This window comes from Podarcis muralis, chromosome 10 (assembly GCF_964188315.1).
Source record: "Podarcis muralis chromosome 10, rPodMur119.hap1.1, whole genome shotgun sequence".
Taxonomy (NCBI): domain Eukaryota; kingdom Metazoa; phylum Chordata; class Lepidosauria; order Squamata; family Lacertidae; genus Podarcis; species Podarcis muralis.
In genome coordinates this window covers 21,297,348-21,315,835 of record NC_135664.1, presented here as the reverse complement: position 1 = coordinate 21,315,835, position 18,488 = coordinate 21,297,348, and the positions used below count along the sequence as shown (strand labels likewise).

General features: G+C 44.3%; 1 protein-coding gene across 1 annotated transcript in view; it reads right to left on the bottom strand.

Annotated features, from left to right (window-relative positions):
• FAM3C (FAM3 metabolism regulating signaling molecule C) overlaps positions 1 to 17,254 on the bottom strand; it is a 37,264-nt gene extending 20,010 nt beyond the window's left edge. The window contains exon 1 of the mRNA XM_077935860.1: positions 17,142 to 17,254. The gene's annotated coding sequence lies outside the window, so the exon portion shown is untranslated. The remainder of the gene's footprint in view (positions 1 to 17,141) is intronic.
• Positions 17,255 to 18,488: the final 1,234 nt, after the last annotated feature.

Here is an 18,488-nt window from a genome sequence, read left to right as displayed (position 1 = left end):
TGGAAAGTGAATAGACCTCACCTTGAAATGCAGGAAATTTTATCCCTCTTAAGCAGGCCATTTTTTTTATTTGTAGTTCCTGCCATGCTTTCCCCTCGGACTTTCCCCTTGTCGCCCCAATCTTCCAGTTCCTCCACTAATTATTATTATTATTTATTATTATTACTTTTGTACACCGCCCTATACCCAGGTCTTAGGGCAGTGCACAAAAAAATAAATCACAATATAAGAACATAAACTACATAATAAAAACAAATCCCCCCTCCCCATCACATTTTTGAAGGGCATTGGATGTCAATCAGCCAAAGGCCTGGTTAAGGTTTATAATGAAGGTGCCAGCCAACTCTCCCTAGGGAGAGCATTCCACAAACAGGGAGCCATTGCAGATAGCACAGTGGGGACTTTTTCTCCCTCTTCTCCCACCCCTCCTGCAGGCAGTTTCAAAATTCCCATTGTTCTAGGTGCACTTATTTAGTTTATGAGCTCTGGGTGCAGTGTTGCACCTAAGATTTCAATTAAAACTGCAATGTGGAAGGAAAGGAGGACCCTTTTCTGCCTCCCCACTTCCAGCTACTCTCAGAAGACTGGAGAAGAGACCCTCTGAAGAATATCAGGGGGGGTGGGCAGGGGAAGGACTAGACCATGTGAAAAATAAACATAGTATTTTAGCTGCAGTTCATTAGGCTTGTTGTAAAAAAAAGCACGCCTAGACATCCCATTGTTGTGCCCACTACCTAGGTTTAAGGTGCCATTTAGCTCCTAGCTTTCATATCTCAGATTCTAACACTGCCTAAAAGGCGCTGTGGTCTAAACCACTGAGCCTCTTGGGTTTGCCGATCAGAAGGTTGGTGGTTCGAATCCCCATGACGGAGTGAGCTCCCATTGCTCTGTCCCAACTCCTGCCAACCTAGCAGTTTGAAAGCACACGAGTGCAAGTAGATCAATAGGTACGGCTGCAGGGGGAAGGTAAACAGCGTTTTCATTCACTCTGGTTTCCATCATGGTGTTCCTTTGTGCCAGAAGCGGTTTAGTCATGCTGGCCACATGACCCGGAAAGCTGTCTGTGGACAAACGCCGGCTCCCTTGGCCTGAAAGCGAGATGAGCTCCGCAACCCCAGTCGCCTTTGACTGGACTTAACCATCCAGGGGTCCTTTACCTTTTCCCTTTTTCCCTTTTCTAACACTGCCTACAGGGAAATTGCCCCCCCCCCCCCAAAGCTGGTTCCAGACATGCCTACCATCTTCGTTTTACCCTAGCTGGCAGGTGAGATGGGGTTGGCAACAGAACATGCTGAACACCTCAGCCATGCTAGCCTGATCAGCTTCCAGGATGAGGGAGAAGAAGCAATTTCACTTCCACTGCAGAAACCAATTGGGCTTGGCTTGCAGAGCATCCTTGCCTCTCTGCCAGCCCAAACACTCACCTGGGGGGAAATTATGCATACTCGCCTAGGCAGAATTTGTGGTTGCCTATGGTGACCAGGTGAACAGTTGAATATACATTCCACGGTCTTGCTTACTCTGATCGCTTAGAACCCACATCTCTATGCACTAATACTTCTCCTGAGTCTGCTGCCCCAACCCCGTCCCTTGGCATTAAAAAGAACAAATAAACCAGTTGCAAGTTCAGCGCTTCGGACATTTTAAACCGCTATAACTCAGCTGTACTTCAGTTGATTTTTATGAAATTCATCCAGATTAAACCAGTGAGTGGTTTGCTTATTTAACTATGTGTCTGTATGCTATAAAGTAGTTATTTGGGTGGCTTGCAACGATTAAGTAAAAATACGATTTCATTACAAAATGAATATATAAAATTTTAAAATGTGCCTGCAGAGGCTTTATAACATACTCTCCAACATTTCTCTGATGAGAATAGGGACATCCTATTCATTCATTCATTCATACATACATTATACATACATACCCTGGTCATCTGACTGAGTTGCCCAGCCACTCTGGGCAGCTTCCAACATAGATAAAAACATAATAAAACATTAAAAAATAACTTCCCTATACAGGGCTACCTTCAGATGTCTTCTAAAGGTTGTATATATACTTATATCCTCCTGACCTCCTTGCATAACTCCATACCCTCCATTATTTTTCCGATGAAAATAGGGACAGCCTAATGGAAAGCAGGATCAGATCAGAAACCAGGACCGCCGCTGGAAAAGGGGGACATATAATAGCAGGAAGTTTGGAAAACCCAGAGGTCTTACATCCATATTTGCATGACATGGAGAGAGACTGATCTAAGGCTTCTGCAATTTTTTAAACAAAGCTATCTAGAAACCTGACCCGATGGCAACGTCCGGTAGGGTACTATAATACCCTCGGAAAATGTAAACATTTTTCATCCCTTTTTCACCACAGTCACCCTGAAAATACATGGTGATTCTATCAGTCACGTGAATCAGCAAAGTCAGCAGTGTTTTCCTCATTCTTCCCTCATGTTCTTGCTTCTCAGATCACTGAATATTCAGTCCTCTTTGCCTCTGTGCCTTTTCCCCCACTGACATTTCCTGATCGAACGCCTCCTCCACTTCCTATTAACAGCCAACAATATAAGTTTGCCTTTGCTTCCGAAGCAGTCCCTACCACCTAGAAAAAGTTTCACTTCTTCCACACAAGCAGTGTTAGATCTTCAGATATATAACCTAGGCACCAAAAGGCTCCTTAAACCAGGGTTACAGTCACCAAAACGGAATGTCTAGTTGCTATTTGGGAGCCAGGAGGCTCAAAAGTTGTATTTTTAAATACACCTTTTGGGTTCCTGAAATTCGTTCTCATTGTGCACATAAAATATAGCAGAGAGAATTCTACAGGATGTTTTGCTGGTGTGTGAAAACAGTCGAGATCCCAGGATCCCCAGGCAGGCACCTCCAGATGGTGGAGATGTCAGGTGCCATCCTGGCGCTCGGACATCTTCACTTGGTTACAAGTAAAGGGACCCTGACCGTTAGGTCCAGTCGTGGCAGACTCTGGGGTTGCAGCGCTCATCTCACTTTATTGGCCGAGGGAGCCCGAGTTTGTCTGCAGACAGCTGCCGGGTCATGTGGCCAGCATGACTAAGCTGCTTCTGGCGAACCAGAGCACCGCACGGAAACGTTCGAATCCCCGTGACGGGGTAAGCTCCCATTGCTTGGTCCCTGCTCCTGCCAACCTAGCAGTTCGAAAGCATGTCAAAGTGCTTCCCGGCGGGAAGGTAAACAAGTGGCTGATAGCCCGGTGCAAAATGCGCCTGGCAAATTATGAAAGTTGCACACAATTTGTGCTCTACTTTCTCTATGTACATCCTAGTGCCAACACTTTTCCTGAGGGCAGGGGTTGACAGGCATATCTACACACCTTCCAGTGTTCCGTTGTTGAGCCCATAACCTCGGTTTAAGGTGCCATGTCGCTACTAGCTTTCATCTCAATTTCTAACACTGATGCCTTCACATTCACTTTATTCAGGGAGAGTTTACCAGGGAGAGCTTACTCAGCTTTCAGCTGAATCCAGTGTTCAAAATTATAGCCAGGCTCCAGGGGCATTTGGCACCTGGCTTTCAACCACTTGTGACCAAGTGAGGATGCCTGGGCACCAGGATGAGGCCTGACATCTCCACCATCTGGGGATCCTTGGATCTGGGCTGTTTTCACACACAAATACCCCGCCCTGTAGAATTCTATCAGTTATATTTAATCCGCACAATCGGAATGAATTTCAGACAACAAAATGCCTTTTCTGTGCAGCCTGAGCAGGAGCAGTCACCAATAAGAAAAAGAGGTCGGAATAGGCCAATACATATGTGGACTGTCCCTGGATCAAGTGATTTTTCTTCTTTAAGTTTTCAAAGTTCTTAACCTAGGCTCAAAGTCGTCATCTGAACTAGCCAGGTGTTTAGCTGAGAATGAATCGCAGTCAGTCCATCATTTGAAAAATAAGACTTTTGAGCCATCTTGCCCCAAAATGGAAACTAGACATTTTGTTTGGGCGGCCATTTGGAGTCTAGCTTTTATATCTGAGTTTCTAACACTGGTTTTGACCAGGAAACAGGTTTTTCCATCCGCCCCTTTAACTATCAGGCAGATTAGAATGCAGCATTAGATACTTGTAGAACAAGGGGAAAGTGCACACTCAGTCAAATAACAATGCAGTTCTTGTATGAATGCTGGAGATTAGAGGACACAGAAAAACAAAAGGCAAAATGCTATGTTAGTTAAATCAATTCAAAGTGTTCTCACTGAGTTAGAAAAACATGGGATGCTCATTTGTGAAACTATCAGGAAGTTAATTCTGCCTTGATGCCAATGACTTGGGAATCTCTGATTCTAGTAGAACTAAACAGTAAAATAAGTTGATAAATATTTCTCTATAATAAATAGTCTAAAATGAAATAAACATGTACAGTGGTACCTCGGGTTACATACGCTTCAGGTTACATACGCTTCAGGTTACAGACTCCGCTAACCCAGAAATAGTACCTTGGGTTAAGAACTTTGCTTCAGGATGAGAACAGAAATTGGGTGGCGGCAGCAGTGGGAGGCCCCATTAGCTAAAGTGGTGCTTCAGGTTAAGAACAGTTTCAGGTTAAGAGCGGACCTCCGGAACGAATTAAGTACGTAACCAGAGGTACTACTGTAATGTATTGAGGTAAGGAAAACTGGAAAGCAAAGCAGTTTTCAGTGCCACACCAAAAACTCTTTAAAAGGAAGCCCCACATAAAAGTTGTTGCGGTGGTCTATTGTGGAGTTCATCAGACATGGATAACTGTGGCCAGGTTACTTCTGTGCATGAGAAGCCCCAGAAGGTGGACAGCATCAGTGTTACAAACTCAGATGTATAAGCTAGGTGCCTTAAACCAGGGTTACAGTCACCAAAACGGAATGCCTAGTTGCCAACTGATGGCTCGAAAGTCGTATTTTTCAATAGTACGTTTTGGTTCCTGAAATTCGTTCTGATTATGCAGATAAAATATAGTGGAGAGAATTCTACAGGATGTGTTGCTGGGCATGCACCTTCAGATGGCCAAGATGTCAGGTGCCATCCTGCTGCCTGGTCATCGTCACTTGGTCACAAGTGGCTAATAGCCAGATGCAAAACGCGCCTGGCAAATTTCTAATGCTGGGAAGCATACAAGTTTCATTCTTTGATATATAAACTAGATAAGTCTGACTGCCCAAGAGCTAACTTCCAAGGCAGTGGGAAGCCCCGTGGTGCAAGTGAAAGTCCTTGAACAAGGCTTCCACTGGCAGGACTCCTTAGCTAAACCCTGCTCTATAGTATGCAAAATTTGGATAAAATGGCAGACGATGCTCTGCATGAATGGGGAAGTGAGAGAGATAAAGTTTGTGAGGGAAGCAGGGAGCATGCAAACACAAGGCTCATTTGGTATGGCTGCCAAACATCCAGGTTTTCCTGGACACATCCGGGAATTGGGCAGCCATTCTGTGGCCTGGTGGATTTTTACTAAATTGGCAAAATGTCCAGGAAAACCCAGACGTATGGCAAGGGGGGGTATTACAATAAATAAATCATTAAAAAATCGGGGAAAGCATAGAAAAGTCCTATCATTTGGACACTCATAGTTTGGTATGAGATATGAATCAAGCCCATGTTTGAAGAAAATGTTTAGTTACGCTGAATGAATCTCTCCATTTAAGATATTACCTGCATTCAATGGGGAGGGGAACAGCTCATTCATTAATGAATGGGTGGGTGGGGAAATACATTCTCAAAAGAGAAAAGCAATTATCTCACTTGTTACGCACTATGTCGTACAATTCATCAAAAGACATAGTTAGAACTGAAAGTAATTGCAGTTACATCATACGCCTTTGCCTCTCTCAGGGGAAAATAGGTAGCTTAATTGCAAGTGCAATCGGAAGGAAGTACACAAGGAACCTGCATGGTTTGGAAGGAAGATATACCCTTTAATTGATCAAAACAAGGATTGGTATCCAAGCATTCCAAGCCCCTCGAGGAGATAACAGGCCAGGTTCCAGTTCGAGAAACGAACTACTGATTGCTGTTATCAAAACACCTAAACTCTCTTGTTACTATAAACCAGCCTCCCCACATTTGGAGAAAATCAGAAACGGAAGTTTGTTACAGATCCGGCTCCAAATTTATTACCTTACATACAAACCCAAAGCTGGTCTATGGTTTACTGCTATGTCTAAATGCGTCCATTGATGTCAATTCCGCCTTTGAAATCCCGGTAATGGTGATCTACAGCACTGAACATGAGAGGAGTTCATAAAATTTATACACCACTTTAGTGTAACGAAACCTTAATGCAGCTTCCAGAAATTGCAGTTTATAAACTGCATTCTCAGATCTTCTTGTTCAAATCAACATTAAACAATAATTTATGTACAGTGGCAGCTCCGGTTGCGAACGTGATCTGTGAGGGAGGCACATTTGCAACCCACAGTGCAGCGCCGCGTCTGTGCATGCACAACACAATTTGGCGCTTCTGCGCATGCACAAAGAGCGATTTAGTGCTTCTGCACATGCACAAGCGCTGTTCTGGTACTTCTGGGTTTCAGCGCGTCTGTAACCTGAAAATGCGCAATCGACAGCGATCACAACCCGAGGTATGACTATACTTATGACATTTCTATTCTACCTCTTCTCCAAGGAGAACATGGTTACGTACATGGATCTTCCCTCATCTATATCTTCACAACATTCCAGTGAAGAATGTTTACTTACTTTCTTTTTTGTTTATTAATTTTTATTACTTTTCAAAAAATTTAACAAATTTAACATCACATTAATTCAAATTTCATACAAATTTAAAAGTGACTTCCCACCCTACTTCCTCAATGTTTCACTTCCCACCCGTATTAGCTGGCTCAATAGTACATACGTTTCCAAATTACATTTCAAAAAACTTAAAATATTTTAGCATTTTATCTTGATTCCCCCCCCCCCCCCAATTTTCTTCCTCTTCATTTCCCACTGGCTGCTTATTTTCAGTTCCTGCTAGACTTTTACTTAACTATTAACCTATTCCCTATTTGCCAGCCCACAAATCCTTACTTTTAAATCAGCAATCACCCATTAAAGCCCATCTCTCCTGCTATTTTCCATACAGAATGTTTCCTTTCCACATAGCATTTTCTTTAAAACTGGATAAGCCAGATCTGACTCTCTGAAAAGCAATCAGTGTTAAGAAATTCTGGAATGATGTTACTTTGGCCCAGAGCATTCACAAGGTTCATCATTCCCCACATTTTTTCCTCATTCAGATCAATAAATACTGAAGTGAAAAAAAATCCTTTTTGGGGTGAGAAAGAGAAAGCCACTCCTCTCCGCATTAGGGAATATAATGGGAGCTTTGGCTGCTTGGGAGCTCTTACAGCAAAGGAGGGTCATTATCAGAGAAACAGAAAATTCACATTCCTCCCAATGTCCTTGCTCAAACATGATTTTCTTCCTTATCTTTACATGTGTTGGAGGGAAAAGGGCTTGCCCAGGGTTAGATTAACAGCCTACCTACCCAATTTCACAATTGCTGCTCCCACGCTTCCAAATCTTAAGAAGCAACTTTTTCTAGAAACTTCTCTTTTTGCAGCTTGATCCAACAAGGCATGTTGACTCAGATGCAAATCCCAGTGATTTTAAAGGAGCCTCTCCACAAGTCTGTGCACCTAAGGTAACTGCTATACTAATGCATTTTTTTTTAATGGAATAAAACCTCTTTTTACAATCAAATGCAGATTCTGATGTAGACCTTTCACCCAATGTACAGAAACAGAAGCTAAAATATGGTTCCTAGAACTATTTGGTATGGGGCGGGGAGAGGAGAATGCCCTCTTAGAAACTGCTCAAATGAAACTTCCGAAAAAGCTATTTGCGGGTAAGATGAAAAACTATTCACTAAAATCTTTACGGTTTTTACCCGCGGCAGGCTGCAATTACACACAGCAGGTGCACCAGTATTAAAAACACCAGCCTGTCTTAATCATTCCTAATTTAGTAATAAGTAACTACCGCATGCGTGCCCATGCAAGATTGTAAAACATGATCATTCTGGCCCGCTTAAACCTGAAAAGCATGGGGGGGGGGCGGATCGACAGCCTTTAATACAAAAAAAATGTCTTCTACTTTGTTTCAGGTATAAGTTTTAAAATATATATATTATTCCTTACTGGCACTTAGACAGCAGCTACACTTGAGGCATCTTATCATGCAACACACTTCTTCAGAAGGAAGTCCCCATTAATCCCATAAAGCTTACTCCCCAGGGAAATGTCTACAAGCTTGCAGCCTTCATAAATCTGCACACAGCCCTGCCCATCCTGGTGACCTTCAGATTTTCAGACTGCAGCTTCCATCAGGCCCAGCCAGCATGACCAATGGTTGGAGATGGGAGGAACTGGGAGCCCTCAACAACTGTTGGGGAAAGCTAATCTAATATTTTAGGGTTGAGTTATTGAATAGAGTTGTGAAAAAGAAAAGGGTGAGGAGTGAAAAACATAAATAAAAAGAGAATGGCAGCCAATTGTAACCTGTGATAGAAATTAGCCAGGCGCCATTTGCATCTAGCACAGGTCCAATTGCGACCACATAGAGATGTCTGGATGCCAGGATGGCAGCTGACATCTCCATCTGGCTGGCCCCTCCAGATTTCTTAAGCAGGTAAGGTAAGCAGAAGAGCTTATTTGTTTGCATTTCTATCCTACCTTTTTCTCCAAGGAGTACATGGTTCTCTCACCTCCTCAGTTAATTCCTACAATGACCCTGTGAGGTAGGATAAGAGACTGTGACTGGCCCAATGTCACCACTACACCTAGAGTATTTCTACTACTTCCTAGAGTATTTCTGCTGTGGGGCAACTCTATAAATTAAACAGGTAAATGAATATGGGGAAGGCAAAATGTCACTTAGAGAAGGATCTGAAATATTTTCCTGGAATGTGTTTTATTCTGGATTGCTGTATTTGATATTTTAATGTGTTGTAAACCACTTCAATATTTTTTCTTTAAAATATAAAGTAGCATAGAAATAATAATAACAATGATAATAATAAGCAATTTCATTGCAAAAAAGTGACTGGATATTCCATTGTGGTGACCGTAATCCAGGTTTAAGGTGCCATTTGGTGATTATCTTATATATCTGAGTTTCTAACACTGCCCCTGAGGAAATGCCTAATTTCTGTCACTGGTCAACACTGCTTCTCAAATCTTTATTCTCAGCATTCAAGTTAATCCAACTTAATGTGAAATAATCTTGTTACTTATACATAAAACGTTAGAACAGTTGACATCACGCCATTAGGCATCAGATATGCAAATCCTAATTTACAAATTGTTTTTCTTAATAACTGATACCATTTCCACACAACTACTTCAAGCTCATTAGCATGTTGCCAGGTTGCCACCAGCGACTAGAAACTGTCCCAGGCGATTTGCAGCAGATTCCCTTTTTCAGTAATAATACTGCACTAGATAAACCTCAGGGTCCCTTCTAACTCTGTGATTCTATGATATATACAGCTGCCATTGGACATGCTCAGCGCACTACAAATGAAACTCTTTATCAATTATCGAGTCCGTACCTTCCCACCACAAACCTCCACTCCTTATCATTTTTTCTTGACCTGATCAATGCCAAATGTAGTCTCTGGAAAGAGATCATATCTCGTTCCGTTTACTGAGTTGCAGGGCATAGTGGGAAGGGCACTATAATCAGCTGGTTGGCTTTGCTGCAAAAACTGCACCTCCCTTAAGAGAAAACAGCTTCCGTGTACAAGTTTATTTGAAGGACTACGCAGGATTGAATTTGGTGTTTTATTTCATAACCAGAAGAGGCGCTTTACCGATATTCAGAGACCATCCCTTCTCTATGTAGCTGTGCCAAATCCTAACAGCACTTGCAAGCCTGGCTCAAATTAAAGAAGCAGATAAAGAAAGGAAACAAGGAAGTTCTCTTGCAAAATATTACACATTGTACTGCAAAAAAGTACTATAGGTTAGAATCTGTGAAGGAGAACATAATAACAGCTCTTATGGAACAGTGGTCATGATTTTTCTATTACATGTTCCTTTGGAGGTTAATAATTAGACGTATTTTTTTTCAAGTCCTCAGATATTTTTCTCCAAGTGTGCGTGCACTTTCACCTTTTCAATTTCGTAATTGCAGAATAGCTGGATTTTGAAAGCATATGTCAGCACCTGCTATCTCTGGGAAGCTGGCTGAGCCCAGGGACAAAGCTTGCCCTGGGCCCCTCCTAGATCCTTCTTTCTGAGCAGTGGCAAGTGACTGGGAATAGCCACTCTTTAAATTTCCCACAATGCCTCCAGCCCAGGTTCACCCTGGGGCATTGTGGGAAATTATACAGGTGGCTTAATGCTCTTTGGATCACTGCCACTGCAGTCACATTAAACCCACCAGGGCCACTGACAGAGAAGGGGGTTGACAGAAGACACTTTGTCCAGTTTTAGAAACTCAGATAATACAAGCCAAGATGCCAAATGGTTCCTTAAACCAAGGTTAGGCTTGCCAAAACAGAATGTCTAGTTTCCCTTTGGGGGCAAGACAGCTTTAAAGTCTTATTTTTCAAATGATGGACTGACTGTGATTGATTCTCAGTTAAATATCCGGCTAGTTCAGATGACAACATTGAGCTCGGTTAAGAACTTAAAGAGGATCACTTGATCCAGGGCAGTCTGCCTGTATATCAGCCTATTCCTGCCTCTTTTTCTGAATGGTGACACAGATGATTCCTAATGTAAGAATATTCTTCACAACTGTGAGCAGGGAAGTGGGGTGGAATAAAGGAAGACAAGTTACAACAATTAACTACAATGCTGTACACCGCTCCTGCTTAGGCTGCACGGAAAATGCATTTTGGTTTCTGAAATTCATTCTGATTGCGCAGATAAACGTAACTGGTAGATTTCTACAGGATGTGGTTTTAGTGTGTAAAATAGTCAAGTTCCAATGATTTCCCAGGCACGTACCTCCAGATGGTGGAGATGTCAGGCGCCATCCTGGCACCCAGGCATCCTCACTAGGTTGCAAGTGGTCAAAAGCCAGGTGCCAAATACACCTGGTGTCTGGCTAACCCTGACTTTGCCCAGCACTCCCAACGGGCCTTGTACCAAAGATCTCATTCCACACAACCCACGCAAAAGAAAGGTGTTTTAAAATTAATTTGTGTATCAGTAGATGGACCATTAAAGAAAAAATGGTAGGCTAGCAATTTCTCAATTTACTGTATTTATTCCTCTATAAGACTCACTTTTTCCCTCCTAAAAAGTAAGGGGAAATGTGTGTGCGTCTTATGGAGCGAGTGCAGGCTGCACAGCTATCCCAGAAGCCAGAACAGCATTGCTCTTGCTGTTCTGGCTTCTGGGATTCAGAATAATTTTTTTCTTGCTTTCCTCCTCCAAAAACTAGGTGCGTCTTATGGTCTGTGCGTCTTATGGAGCGAAAAATACGGTGGTTTTTAAAAGCTAGATTGCATGCATTTCTTCAGATGGAAAAATACAGAAATGCAAAAATACTGAGCCAGAGAACTGGTTAATCGAGCCCAGTATGATCTACTCTCTGCTGGCCATAGATCTTTGAAGATGCCAGAGTTTGACCCAGGGCGTTCTTCATGCAAAGTGTGTGCTCTGCCGCTGTGCTTCCTCTCTACGCTACGCTTCCCACGCTATGCTTCCCCACTTCTGCCTCTGGCCTGAAATCACATAAGGCATTCATGTGTGGCGGCCACATGCATTTTCGGTTCGATGCTTTAGTGCTAAACTAGGGGTTGTGAAGGAAACCGTTTCAAGGATCAAAAGGGGGTGTTACCTTCTTCAGGAGGGTAATTTTTTAGCCATGGCTTTAATTTAACTCACCCATGCAGACTGCACAGCTGGCTGCTATCAAAAATTGCATGCCAGGAAAGGCAAGACTCGGAGGTTTTGCTTAATGCAGTTGCTTCTAGGAACTAAGGAGCTACTGTGGACCATTGAAAAACTTTGGTTCAGAATTCTGTGCAGTTTTCCTCTATTTCCTGAAGAAGAATTTCATATCTATCACCAGTCTTAAGGGCTACAATCTCCCTCTCTCTCAATACATAAAGATGCTCAGGGGCCCAATATAAATGTACATGTTTGTATCATGCAACTGCAAAATAACTCTGCTGTTAACAGTTCACCTTCAGAATGAAAATTAAACAGCAATTTAAAGCCATCGTATCAAAAAAGCCAGGCCTACAGTGCAAACACTTGTGGTTTTTATTATTTTACAGCTGTAAAGGCAAATACTGTAGTGCTTAGATAATAAGGAATCCTTTGTCCCATGACCTCCTGTACAATATTTTATTATAATATTAACAGTGCAATTCCCATGCATGCTTACTCTGAAGCAAGTCCTCAGTACTCTGCGTTCAGTCTCCGGCACGTGTGAATAGAATTGCAGGAGAAGACTGAAAACTGTACGAAGAATGTTAAGTATAGGAATAAGCCCTATAAACACTTTTCTGTACACTCAGTTTTAGGATTGCTCATCAGTAAGGTATAAATTACTATGGACTGGAAGTACTATTGAGTTGACCTTCAACTTACAAGGGATTATGTTCCAGGGATCACGTGTAAAACCAAAATTGTGTATAGTCAAAACACACTCTCACTGCACCTCCAAACGCTCTCCCAAGGCTATACACAGTCTCCCAAGGTCAGTGCCATTTTTTCTTTCCTTGACGCCTGCCCCTTCTCATTTATCTATTTAGACCAAGCTCAAAAACCTAAATTTCCACCATTTAAATGCAAGCCAATTACACACACACACACACACACACACACACACACACTAAAGCGCTAATTAAACTATTCAAGAAAGGTATGACCTTTACTGCTTTTTAAATGCCTAGTCTAAAGGCATGCACTTACAAAAAAAAATAACTGAACTCAACTGAGCACTGTCTGATATTTTCTTTTTGTAAAACAAACTGCTAACACTTGGGAGAAGGGTGTGAATGTGGTATCTACCAGTGGATATCCTACACAGAGCTATACGAAGTAAAAAAGGTCAGCCTCCTGCTTCTAGATGATGATTACAATCTAACAAAGGGGAAGTAAATAAATGCAGGGGGGAAACCAGAGAGAACATGTATGCCAAATTCAATGTATTTTTTAAAACATTATTTAAAAGAAGCATTTTCACAGCGTTTTTTATATGTGTGTAGATTTCACCTTAGTTACCAAAGAGATTGGAATGCTCCACACTATAAAGTCATACCTCGGGTTACAGATGCTTCAGGTTGTGTTTTTCCGGGTTACGGACCCGCCAAAACCCAGAAGTACCGGAACAGGTTACTTCCGGGTTTCAGCAGTTGCGCATGCGCAGAAGCACCAAATTGCAACCCGCGCATGCGCAGATGCGGCGCTGCAGGTTACGAACGTGCCTCCCGCACGGATCATGTTCGCGACCTGAACATCTACTGTACTGCACATGGAAGAAGTGGGTGGCCTGCGTTCTCCCTCTAGGGAGCCCCACGGTCCAAATTCTCCACATTGCCAAACCAGGTTTGTCAAGCAAGAGTGGCGACTGCAGCCTCTCCGATTTCTCTTGCTTCTGCCCTCTCCCTGGGCAGAGTCACAGGGCACAATTCCCTGCCATGCTCCAGAGAGAGAGACAGCATGTGCACTCTCCTCTGAGTGATGCAGCAACCTTTACTACCACACCCCCACGAGAGGGGCAGGACATGAAAGCATGATAGTGGTCCCAACAAGCATCAATTGACACTTACCTTATGAAACCCCATTTATTATTTTGTTCTCAATTCACCCTGCCCTTTTAAAACTCTTTGCAGTCAGAGGCTCCATCAAACTGCCTTAAGAACTACTCTAAATATATGTAGTGCCTCCAAATTCATAGCAGTTGTGCATGCTCCTTTCTGACAAGGTTTTGTCAGCTAATTGTGTGTCTGAACTCCCCACCCCCGCCCCAAAGAGAGGTGCCTCCTCACACTGCCCCACAGGGGCCTGGGAAGCATCCCCTGGCCAGCACCAGAGGCACCATTCCCCTGGGGAGCTTGCGGCCAGGGCTAATGCAACAAACAGCTGTGCAAGCCTTTGGGAGGCAGAGACACAAGAGGGCATCAGAAGAGGGAGGGAAGGAAAGAGGGACAGAGGCCAGTGGTGCCCGCAGCACATTTGGGTTGCACAATTAAAGTACAGCAAACCCACCCACCCACCCCATGGGATTTTGCAATAAGTGACAGGAAAATGCACCAGCAAGTGTGGGATAACAGCTGCCTCATGCGGCAGGGCAAACAAATCAGAACAAATGATCAGCAATGGGCTAACATCATCTAACCTCCCTGCAAACTTTGCACAAGGAAATCACAACCATGACTCAACAAACAGGTCATCCTGACGCCTCCCACCCAGTACAGAAGCAGAGTAATCTCTACTTTGATGGGTCTGTAAATGTTAATAACGCAAAAGTGGTGTGAAGGGGAAATTGTCCAGTAGGCTTTGCTGCATATGCCTTTTGGGAACACTGCCCCTTCCTTGAAATACAAGGAATGCTCCAAGGCTGCAGAGAAGGAGAGATCAGGGCAAGAAACCAATAAATATTTGGCACAGTAGCAGAATCTAGGTAGATAAAAAGAAAAGGACATAGCCTAGGAGGAAGAGGCAGAAAAAGTTTTTAAGGAGACTTAGCTGTAGCTTTAACGTGCATAGAAGTTGTCACTGTAACCTCCTATTAAATTTTATCTAGAAAACCAATCCCCACTTCACTGATGACGACTTGAGAATGCAGACTTTCACCACTCTGGTGGTGACGTGGATAAGAGACAAACGAATGTTGTCATGCTCAGCTTTACGCACCCATAATACATGAGGCGGGGAGGGAGAATGTACCCTGTTATCACTCAGACTGACAAGAGTACAAGATTAATATGTGTTAAGCAGCATTTAATTTCTCGGAAGAAGTGTCGGTGCTCAAAGTTCCTGGAGGAGCTGGGACTTCAGACTTCCCCAGCTCCAGGTGCGTGGCAGCTGACTGGGGCTACTCAGCAACCATGGGAACCACACTCTGTAAATGCTCTGGGATGTTCATTTAACCCATGCAGCCCGAACTTCTCAGGACACCTACATGCGCATAGAATCACTGCACCGTAGAGTTGGAAGGGGGCATATATGGGATTAATATCAAACAAAATAAAATGTTTTCAAGCACGCAAAGAGCTTCACATGCGTTATGCAGTGGCGACCCTTTCATCAAGCACGGCGGTGCCAACTTGAATAAAATATTGGGGGTGCCCAGCTAACCTCAGCCCCGCATAACAGATCACATGATGTGGTCCATGTACACCACTGGAATGGCAACGCCTACCAACTTTGGGAGGGGAGCCAGCCCTCTCAAATATTTTTTGGGGGGTGGTCAAAGGGATCTCAGCCCCTAGGAGTTGGCTCAAGGGCCTAAAGTCAGCCAGTATCACCACGCCCACACACACACCCCATTTCACAGATGGGTAGACTGAGGCTGAGAGAAAGACATGAGTAGCAGCCTAGGAAGTTCAGGGCAGAGGCAAGACTCAAAGCAAGGGGCCATTGTTGGAAACTGAGATATGAAAGCTAGGAGCTAAATGGCACAGGGAAACCCTGTCCTAATCCAACACTGTAACCACTGCGCAATGTGTGTTATATATTGGCTCCTTTCAGCTCTTGAATCACTGTTTCTGTATTCAGCTGAAAGCTTCCTTTTGCTACTAAGCTCTCCCTGAATAAAGTATAAATGTGAAGGCATCAGTGTTAGAAATGGAGATACGAAACTAGGAGCTAAAAGGCACCTTATAAACCAAGGTTATGGGCACAACAATGGAATGTCTAGGCACACTTTTTTAAATAACAAGAATACAAAGCTGAAAATGAACGAATTGCAGCTAAAATATTACGTTCATTTTTCACATGGTCTAGTCCTTCCCCTGCCCACCCCCTAATATTCTTAAAAGGGTCTCTTCTCCAGTCTTTGGAGAGTAGCTGAGAGCAAGGAGGCAGAAAAAGGTCCTCCTTTCCTTCCACTCTGCGGTTTTCATCAGAAATCTCAGACGCAGGGCTGCACCCAGAGCTCAGAAATTGCTCGCACTAATGAAATTGGCTGTTGCAAAATGCCACTAGAACAATGGGAATTTCGAAACTGCCTGCAGGAGTGGGGGAAGAGGGAGAAAAAGTTCCCACTGTGCTATCTACAATGTTTGTGGAATGCTCTCCCTAGGAAGAGTTGGCTGGCACCTTCATTATACAGTGGTACCTCGGGTGAAGAACTTAATTCGTTCCGGAGGTCTGTTCTTAACCTGAAGCACCACTTTAGCTAATGGGGCCTCCCATTGCCGCCACGCGATTTCTGTTCTCGTCCTGAAGCAAAGTTCTTAACTCGAGGTACTATTTCTGGGTTAGTGGAGTCTGTAACCTGAAGCATCTGTAACATGATGCTTCTGTAACCCTGTACCACTGAACACCTTTGGGCACCAAGCAAAAACGTTCCTTTTTAACCAGGCCCTTGGCTGATTGACATTCAATGCCCTTTTAAAGTGTGACGGGGGGGGGGGATTTATTTTTCTTATGCATTTTGTGTTTTTATATTGTGATCTTTTCCTCGCGCACTGCCCTAAGACCTGGGCACAGGGCAGTATACAAAAGTAATGATCATCATCATCATCATCATCTCGTGGATTAGAGAAGAGGGTCTCTTCTCCAGTCTTCGGAGAGTAGCTGGAAAGGGGGAGGCAGAAAAAGGTCCTCCTTTCCTTCCACTCTGCGGGTTTCACCAGAAATCTCAGGCGCAGGGCTGCTGCACCCAAAGCTCAGAAACTGCTAGCGTTTCCGGTCGCCAAATGCGCCTGGAGCAACGCGAGTTTCGAACCCTGCGAGGGCTGCGTGTGTTGCGTTGCGCGCGGGCTCCTTTCGCCTTTCGGGAGCCTCCTTCCTCCGCCGGCGTCCGAGGTGAGCGGCCACAGGCGCCCAGCCGAGGGCGGGCAGCAGCCGAGAGGCGGCTGAGGAACGGCGGTCGCGAAAGAGGAACCGAGGCCGTAGAAGGAGCCCCGCTTCCGAAGGGAAAGGGAGAGATGGAAAAGGCCGCAGGGGACGCGCGCGCGCCTCTCCTCCCGGGGAGACTCTTCTTCCCTCACGCGCCTTACCTGCCGCCTTCGCCGGCCCACCAGCAGCGAGCGCCTCGCCGCCACCGCCTCCTCCTCGCCTACTCCTCCGACTGCGCATGCGCCTTGGTGGCTCGCGATGCGTACCCAGCGGCGGCCGCCCAGAGCGGCTGCACAGAGCGAGGGGCGGAGTGCCGCCCCCTAGTGCTGGAGGACCGCCGCGCCTGTGGTGGCGCAGCGGCCTTCGCGTAGCCTGAGGCGCTCCAAGATCTAGAGCGCTCCGAGGCAAGCGCAGAGTGCGGTGTCCCGGACCGCATTGTCGTCCCCCACCAAAAAAAAAAAAAAAAAAAACCACCTCTGGTTATTGAGATTCTAACAAATCGACTCCGCGTACAATATAGCATTCTTTTTTATGTTCCCCTTTTTTCTTCCCCTCTCGTTTCGGCGGGTTGCCATACGTCCGGAATTCCCGGGACGCAGCCAACGCCGGGGGGGGGGGCGCGAGGGGTGTCGGGTTCTGCGCCCGGGAAAATCCGGGCGGATGGATCGCGTGCCGCTTTTCCTCATAAATAGCTCGGGAACGTCCAATTCTTTCGAAATTTTGCCAGGGGGCGGGAGGGGAGCAGCTCAACAATTTTGCCAATGAAATCTCAAAAAATATTTGCCAAAGATTTTCACTTTAAAAAAAAAATCAACCCTATCTGTTATGTACTGAGTTGAATAGGATCCAAACTGCAGCAGTCTGATTGGTCCTAGAACAATAGGATCCAAAAGGCAGCAGTCTGATTGGTCCTAGAACAATGCAGCAGTATGATTGGTTGGCAGGAACCACCCAATCATGCTCCAGATAGAAGTGAATCCACAACCTGATTGGCTTACAGTAGAATTCCGGAATTAGCCAATCATGTGCAGCCCATTGTGTAAATAATGTATATAAAGCAGATACTCTGAGGGGACTTTCATTCATTCCTCCTCACCACTATGAGCTGAATAAAGAGCATGAAATCACTTTGCGACTCTGAGTATATTACACTATCGTTATAATCATGACCCTTAACTTAATTTTACCATTTCTTTTTTTATTCCCGCCTCTTATATCTCGAATCCAGCTCACGGTTTCAGATCATTTTGATGCTTCAACGGATAGCCCAAAATGGGTTTTCCAGAAGCAGGTTCATCACTGGGGTCTCTTAGTTTCGCCGTCAAATTTAACCCATTGTTAAATTTAACTCTTTTTTTCTATAAATTTTATTTTCAGGTTTTTCCAAATGGGCAGCAATAATCGTCAAATAACGATTGCATACATAGTTGTCGTTGCTTAGACTTCCCTCCACCTTAAGGTCGCCACTCGCCATATTTCAAAAAGTGAAAAACCAGGACACCAACCCC